This window comes from Gossypium arboreum, chromosome 11 (assembly GCF_025698485.1).
Source record: "Gossypium arboreum isolate Shixiya-1 chromosome 11, ASM2569848v2, whole genome shotgun sequence".
Taxonomy (NCBI): Eukaryota; Viridiplantae; Streptophyta; class Magnoliopsida; order Malvales; family Malvaceae; genus Gossypium; species Gossypium arboreum.
This window is the reverse complement of record NC_069080.1, coordinates 42,180,192-42,189,237: the sequence shown is the minus strand read 5'-3', so window position 1 is coordinate 42,189,237 and position 9,046 is coordinate 42,180,192. Positions and strand designations below refer to the sequence as shown.

Genomic DNA, 9,046 nt, shown 5'->3' with positions numbered 1-9,046 from the left:
GTAAATGTGTGTAATAATTGAAATCTTGAGTTGCTATAGTTATGAAAATGGTTCAGATAGGCTTAAAGAGTAAGAAAATTGAATAAAAATAATTTTACGAGCTTAGGGGCAAAAGCATAATTTTGGCAAAGTTGAGGGGCAAAATTATAAATTTTCTAAAATAATATTTTTGGGTCAATTTAAAAAATCTGAGTCCTAAATAGGCTATATTTGAAATGATAGATCAAGAAAATCGAGATTCAGGCTTAAATTGAGAAAATACAAGGTTATGGACTAATGGTAAAATTGTCGTTTTTGTATTCGAGGTAAGTTCGTATGATTAAATAAGCATGTTATCCATGTTATTGTTAATATACTTGAATCTATCTTTCTTTGGTTATATTAAATTATATGTTGTTGATATTGAGTATGATAAAAGTGATGCCAAAAGTTAATAACATTCACGTGATGGTAGAATACATTAGAAATTCAATGGAATATGATATCCCATAGAAACGAGTAAGTCGTATGTAAATAATATAACTACATCGTTATTACACGTATTTGAATAGATATAGCATAAATTGCTTGATTGTGGAAATGATTATGTATGATGAGAATTGATATAAAGGAACCTCCCAGTTGAACCTTAGGAATAAATGGATATTCATACCATGACATTTGGGCGATATGTGTGTGCTAGTGTAAGACATGTCTGGGACATGCATCGGCCACATTATGAAATGCCAGTGTAAGACATATCTAGGACATGTATCGGTTACGAGATGTGTCACTGTAAGACTATGCCTAGGACATGGCATCTGCACAGATATGTGAGAGCTAGTGTAAGACCATGTATGGGACATGGCGTTGGCCTCGATTTTGATAGTTAGTGTAAGACCATGTCTGGGACATGGCATCGACTTGATGGATTAGCTAGTGTAAGACCATGTCTGGGACATGGCATCGACTTGATGGATGAGCCAGTGTAAGACCATGTTTGGGACATGGCATTGGCATTGTACCCTATGTTTAAGGCTTAGTGAATATCCGGTAGCTTTCTGAATGGTTCAACGGTGAGAGTTATAGTTTAAGCTAAATGAGAAAGGTTATGACCATATTGTGAGTGGCCCAGCCGTGTGGTTCGATGTGCATGCTGACATCATAAATAGAGAGTTACACGGCCTGAGGATACAGGTATGCCAAAGGCACATGGGCGTGTCCCTATGTCCACACGGACGTGTGACCCTGTTTCATGGGAAAATTTTTAAGTTTTCCTAAAACTTCTTAAATTTCTCGATTTAGTCCCAAATCGATTTCGATGAATGTTTTGGGCTTCATAGACCCAAATAAGGGATGACATGCATGTGTTTGAAAGGTTTTGAATTAAAAGAGATTTTACGGCCCAATTTTTACATGAATGTGTATGTTTAAGTCCGGTAATGCCTCGTACCCTATTTTAACGTCGGACATGGGTAAGGGGTGTTACATTTAGTGGTATCAGGGCATGGTCTAGTCAGTTCTTGGACTAACCTAGCACGTGTTAGAGTCTAGCTATACATGCCAGAAGTTTGTGATAGTTTGATGTTTCCCGGGGCGAAAGAGAACTATCTTGTATGGGCAAGGTACTCTCCAACTGAGCTACACCCGATCACGTAAATAATGATGATAAAGTATTCAATAAAGTGCAGTTATGAAGAGTTGAAACTCAGAAAGGTACGAACAAGAATTCGTGAAATGTATATGTACATGGTATAATGAGCTTATCTATGATTGATTAATAATCCCATGGTGTACATGATTGATTTGTTCAGGTGAATACATGTGTTTAGATAACTTACTAAAAATACAGGTAGAAAGAATGTTCATGTATACTTATTTGAATGAATATGGTTGGCAAATTCACATAGTCTGGTTAAATGTTTTAAATTGTTTGGACTGATTTACATGATTGTAATGATATGTCTAAATAAAGGTGTACGAGGTAAAAGTATAGATTGTGACAAACTTAACCATGTTTGTTGGCCCTTGTATGATATCATGTGCATGACTTGTATGATCAAATGAGTAGATTAGTAAAGTTATCCAGAAAACATGGAATGCATGCATAAGTATACTTGTTTAAATGAGATAACTGGAAAGTGAGCGTAAAATCAATATGAATGTTAGTCTACCCGAAATGAATGACATGATTGTGCTGATGTTGCCATGATGATGAAAATTGTATTACATGCATATGTATATGAGAGTAGAGTCAGAAGGCCTACGACACCCTCCCCCTTACCAAAGTGGTGTTCTATAATGGAATTTTTTGAGATTTGTTATGAACAAGTTTCCAGATAAGAAACCAAAGAATTTAGTGATAGAATGGTTATAAGCACGATTAGTAATTGAGAATGGGTTGATAAGTACAGATAGAGCTAGAAAGATATCAGATTGACTGAAAGATTATTTAATTTTCACAATATCACAGCTAGTAAAAAGGTTAACTTTAGAAATCGATCTATTCTGAAAAGATTTCGGGAAATAATATTTGAAATACGAAATGTCCGCGTATGGTAATTACAGTGAGGAGATTATGACTGCCTCTCTTGAAATATGGTATGAAATTAATTGTTTGTGGGAAGGTTATTAAGACTATCTATTTTCTGATGAATTTTTGTAATACAGAAATGTTCCCTGATCTTAATGATAGAAAAAGGCATTGACAGTCTAATTGGTACATAATCTATATGATCCTATTTCTTTCCGGTATTCTGTTACCTTCCGTCTGTTGGGAATTGATGAAAAGGGGTGCGTATGATGTTATGATTCGGCTTCTGCTAATAGTTAATTTGTCCAATATGTAGATGGGAAGGTATGTCAATCATGTTACATCTATCTTTGGTGGTCACAATGATATTTTCTTCTGGATTTCTTTTCTCTAAGGAACCATTGAGGTCTCTCATATTTTCTTACAAATTTTGTTCTCGATCTTTCGATACGGTATCGTGATTGGATTTTCTTGTTTTGGATTTCTTTATGTTGGATTTTTATATTCTGGATTTCTCCATTATGGATTTCCTTATCATGAATTCTTGGTCATCTTTATCTCGTCACTTGTCGAACATGGCTTATAGTTAAAGTATGACCTTTGGCTTGCGATATATATATATATATATATATATATATATATATATAAAAGTATGACTATGTTTCTGATTTGATTATGGTAATTGGATGATCTTAGTAATTGGAGTTCTCAAATTTCCATATGAGGATTTAACATTAGTAAAGTTTGGACAGATGGAAATATTGTTAACTGAAGCATTTGAATTGATTTAGTATGCATTGGACAAAGACTTCTTGATTTTCAATGATAGTTATTGTACGATCTTTGAGAAGAGCAAAATGCAGTGGTAAACATTTGGGTAGAAAGTCCAAAACTTATATAGAGATTTCGCAAGAAAACTTACATGAGTAATGTATTAGTGATCAAGTTTTGAACTCAACATCGTTGATCCTTGGGTACGAATATTGAAATGTTGGAAGCTTAAGAAATGTATATCAATTGTCATCAGAATTATCTTCGCCCATGTTGGAAATGGAATGGAAATGAGAAGAAGCTACTATGGATTTCATGTTTGATTTTATTACTGTTTCTGAAAGAGAAAAATTTTATGTGGGTTATTGTTAAATGTCTGATGAGATATGTAAATCATGCTAGTATGTACTAAATTTTCGCTCATCAGGTTCGAGGAATTTCGTGTCTTCATGATTGTTGGATATTTTAAAATTTTAGTCTCCATTAATCGGATTGATGATCCGGGTTCTATATCATGAATTCTTGGGAAAGTGAGAGAAGGCTTTAGAATTAAAGGTAACTGAGAGTTGAATTGGCAAAAAAATCGGACTGTGTGAAATTATAGGGAGTATGAGACCGAGATGAACTGGCTAGTTTCACTATTCGAATTTGAAAAGATTCAAGTATGTGTGTATATGTGATATGATGGCATAAATGAGACCTTTGTGTATATGAACTCTCAGGTAGAGGTTGAAATTCAACCGAGGTACGGTATAGTAATAAACTGCTTATGATACTGATATGGGAAGGTAAAGAGATAAGTATTAGAGAAACAGTCGAGTGAAAGTTCTTTAACATGGGAAAGAGAAGTTTATGTGAATACCAAAACCACTTTTCTGGTAAGATTTTCGGGGACGAAAATCCCTAAGGGAGAGAGAATTGTAACATCCTGAAATAGGGCTTAGTCAGAACAATGGTTTCGAAACCACAAATTCGAGGTAAAGAAATTATTTTAATGTTATTTTATGTGTTATAGCATGATTGTATAAGTGCATGAAAATTTTGATGAATTAATTTTGGCGTTTGAGTGCTTAATCTCGAAAAAGGTCTAAATCGCATAAAGGGCAAAAGTTTTGTTTTAATAGTCAAAGGTGTCAAATTGGTAGAGAACCTTAATTGGGGGTCTTTAAAGTGAAATTAGGCCATTAAATAAGTGATGGCCGACCATTAGGGGAGAAAAAGAGGTGAAAAGTCATAGTTTGGTATGGTTAGTATTTGATGACATAAGCAAACACTAATAAAATAAAACAAAAGTAGCCACCCTTATTCTCCATCTTTCTTCACCAAAAATACCAAAAAAAATAAGGGTTTGGAAGCTTGAAATTTCAGCAAACTCTTCACCCTCACGAGTAAGTGATTTAGATGCTTATTTTTGATAATTTTTGTACTTTTGGAACCCTTGCAGCTTAATCTAGCTAATGAGGGGACTATTTTGCAAAATGGTTGAAAGTATAGGGTTTTACCATGAGAATATTCATGTTGTTTGCTGCATTTTTATGGAAGAAAATGAATCTTAGTTGTGAAATAAACAACTTTTGTGAAAGGTGTTAGCATGAAAACACCTAAAAGTATCATTTTATAAAGTTTGTAAAATAGAGAGTAAATGTGTGTAATAATTGAAATCTTGAGTTGCTATAGTTATGAAAATGGTTTGGCTATGCTTAAAGAGTAAGAAAATTAAATAAAAATAATTTTACGAGCCTAGGGGCAAAAACATAATTTTGGCAAAGTTTAGAGGCAAAATTGTAAATTTTCCAAAATAAAATTTTTGGGTCAATTTGAATAATGTGAGTCCAAATAGGCTATATTTGAAATGATAAATCAAGGAAATCGAGATTCGGGCTTAAATCGAGAAAATACAAGGTTATGGACTAATGGTAAAATTGCCGTTTTCGTATTCGAGTTAAGTTCGTATGACTAAATAAGCATGTTATCCATGTTATTGTTAATATAATTGAATCTGTCTTGCTTCGATTATATTGAATTATGTGTTGATGATATTGAGTAGGATGAAAGTGATGCCAAAAGTTAATAACATTCACGTGATGGTAGAATACATTAGAAATTCAATGGAATATGATATCCCATAGAAACGAGTAAGTCATATGTAAATAATATAACTACATCTTTATTACACGTATTTGAATAGATATAGCATAAATTGCTTGATTGTGGAAATGATTATGTATGATGAGAATTGATGTAGAGGAACCTCCCGGTTGAACCTTAGGAATAAACAGATATTCATGCCATGACATGTGGGCGATATGTGTGTGCTAGTGTAAGACATGTCTGGGACATGCATCGGCCACATTATGAAATGCCAGTGAAAGACATATCTGGGACATACATCGACATTGAGACGAGAGCCAGTGTAAGACATGTCTGGGACATGCATCAGCTCCGAGATGTGTCAGTGTAAGACCATGTCTAGGACATGGTATCGGCACGGATATGTGAGAGCTAGTATAAGACCATGTCTGGGACATGGCGTCAGCCTCGATTTTGATAGTCAGTGTAAGACCATGTCTGGGACATGGCACCGACTTGATGGATGTGCCAGTGTAAGACCATGTCTGGGACATGGCATCGGCATTATACCCTATGTTTAAGGCCTAGTGGATATCCGATAGCTTTCCGAATGGTTCAACAGTGAGAGTTATGGTTTAAGCTAAATGAGAAAGGCTATGACCATATTGTGAGTGGTAAAGGTACTTATATGAAATTGATGAAATGTGAATTCAATTCATGTTATATGATTTGTAAGGAATGAATATGAGCATGTTGAGTAACGCTGGTATGTATGCCAAGCTCATGAGAAATGATTTCAGTTTATGATGCACATTTAGTGAAGATGTAAATAGGTAATTCATGCTTATGAGAATGATTTTGTGGTGACCTTGTGATTATAGGTCTATACTTATGATGTATGAATATGTAACCTTACCAATATGGTGAAAATGAATTAATATGATGTGATAAACGTAGAATCGTTAATTTACACTAAAACAGATTTGGACAGCAGCCATAGTCCGAATTTAAAAATCCACTAAAAATTGTGGAAATTGAGTTAGAGGCTGAATAAAATATTAAATTAAAGAATAATGAGCCTAGTTTCACATAGAAGAAATGGTGTAAGCAAAAGAGTTTCATATTATGAAATATTTTAATTGTTGTGAGACAGAGTCAGAATGACTTCAAAATACCCTGTTCTGATTTGAGAAAATCATTGAAAATTGTAAAAAAAACATTTATGTGTTATAATTTATATTATTAGAATTATTAATGAGTCTATTTTCAAGAGAAATATACGGGAACATCATCCGAGTCCCTATTATGAGATAATTAATTTGTAGTGAAGAGGGGTCAGAATTGTTAGACAACAAAAAAGGGTAAATTTAAGGAATAAACCGTACTAATTGGCTGAACCAAAAATTCTAAAAATTTTATGGTAAGAATACATGTGAGTATAGTTTCAGAGAAAATTAGGAACTTAATTTGGAGTTCCATAGCTCCAGATATAAATAATTTAGTGACTGTGACTCGAGAAAACAACTTGACTGGAACATGAGTGAAAATGCAACTAGGGTTGTATTACCATGAGAAGCAAGTTGATAAATTGCATATTATTTTCATACGGTCTTACTAAGCTATAAAGCTTCCTCCCTTCCTTTTCTTTCCTTTCCTTTGGTGTTTTCATGTTAGCTCGGGGTTGGAGATCATCGGAGGCAGTATCACACTATCAAGTCGCTATCTTTGGAATAATGAAGCATATGTTAGAAATTTCAAGTGAGTGGCATGTATATGGATCTAGTTGATTGACATGTATTTTTTTGCTTTGGCCAAATGTGTTGCCTTATATTGAGTTATATGTATATGACTATTAGATGTGGCTCATATTGATTATGGCTTGTAAGCCTAGTTATTCATGTCATGTCTAATGTTTATAATGTGATTATGGTTGTTTCCTATGCATGGTTAGTAATATGACATGTGTGTTGGATGTATGCTCTATGACCAACTGAGGTGGTCATAGCCATATAGTAATTGCACGTTATAAACACAACGTGATAATGATTGAACACGAGTGCTTGATGAATAAGTTGGTAACCATAGTATAATGATAAAAGTGATCATCAAAATGACAAGTCTTATGAATGTGAAATAAGAAGTCTAGACTTGGTATTGTATGAGTAGATGCATTACTTGTAAGGGGACATGTTAATGTTAAGGATGTGTCTCAATAAAGAGTGTTTAATCACTAAAATGATGCCATGATTTGCGATTTTGAATAAGGTTGTAAAAGATTATGGGTAACATGAAAGCTTGGAAAATAGCCCAAGTGTTGGCCACACGGGCTGAGACACGGCCATGTGTCTCAACCGTGTGAAGGACACAGCCTGGAGACACGGGCGTGTGGCCTGGTTGTGTGGTTCGATGTGCATGCGGACGTCATAAACATAGAGTTACACGGCCTGAGGACACGGGCATGCCAAAGGCACACGGGCGTGTCCCTTTGTCCACTCGGGCATGTGACCCTGTTTGATGGGAAAATTTTCTAAGTTTTCCTGAAACTTCTTAAATTTCTCAGTTTAGTCCCGAATCTGTTTCGATGAATGTTTTGGGCTTCGTAGACCCAAATAAGGGAAGACATGCATGTGTTTGAAAGGTTTTGAATTAAAAGAGATTTTATGGTCTGGGTTTTGCAAGAATGTGTATGTTTAAGTCTGGTAATGTCTCGTACCCTGTTCTGGTGTCGGACATGGGTAAGGGGTGTTACACAAACCATTGTGGAAAGTCTGAACCTGTAGCCATAGGGGTAACCCATGGTGAGGGCACCTTCTTAATAAGTCCTTATACCTCTCCCATGCATCATATAAAGTCTCAAGATCCATCTATACGAAGGAAGAGATATCATTCCTCAATTTGGTTGTCTTGGCCGGTAGAAAATATTTTAGCAAAAAATTTTCTGTCATTTGGCCCAAGTAGTGATAGAACCTTGTGGTAAAGTGTTCAACCACTATTTAGCCTTATTCCTCAATGAAAAGGGAAACAACCGAAGGTGAATGGCGTCGTTAGAAACGCCATTTATCTTAAAAGTATCACATAATTCTATGAAATTGGCCAAATGAGTATTTGAGTCTTCATTTTGCAAACCATCAAACTGAACAAAATGTTGAATCATTTGAATAGTGTTAAGTTTCAGTTCAAAATTATTTTTAGTAATAGCAGGTCTAACAATACTCGATTCACCCCCAGTGTTAGTGGGCTTAGCATAATCGTACATAGTACGGGGAGCAGGATTTGGATTTGGAGGATTCACAGTGAGTAGCTGATTATTTTGATTGTTAGCCATCTCCTCAGTAGCGTCCTCTTGATCTTCCTCTGTACTTTGTTGGTTCTGTCTCACCTCTCTACAATTTTTACGAGCTGTACTTTCAATTTTAATGTAAAAAAGCAACGGTCCCGACGGATTTCTTCTAGTCATAAACTAAAGAAACCTGCCAGAAGCAAATAAAAGAAAAATTAGTAATTAAAAATAAAACTAAAACAAAAATAAAATACAATAAAATAAAAATGACCAAATTAATAAAAATTAAGTGTTCCTAATATTTTAATCCTCGGCAACGGTGCCAAAAACTTGATGGGTCACGAAACTAAATAATAATTTGACTAAGGCAAGTGCACCTATCGATTAGTAGTATATCTATGGTGAGTCTGGAA

General features: G+C 34.8%; 1 non-coding gene across 1 annotated transcript; it reads left to right on the top strand.

Moving 5' to 3' along the window:
- Positions 1-8,143: 8,143 nt before the first annotated feature.
- LOC128284660 (small nucleolar RNA R71) lies at positions 8,144-8,250 on the top strand. The gene has a single exon (XR_008275082.1). It is a non-coding gene; the product is annotated as a small nucleolar RNA R71 (small nucleolar RNA).
- Positions 8,251-9,046: the final 796 nt, after the last annotated feature.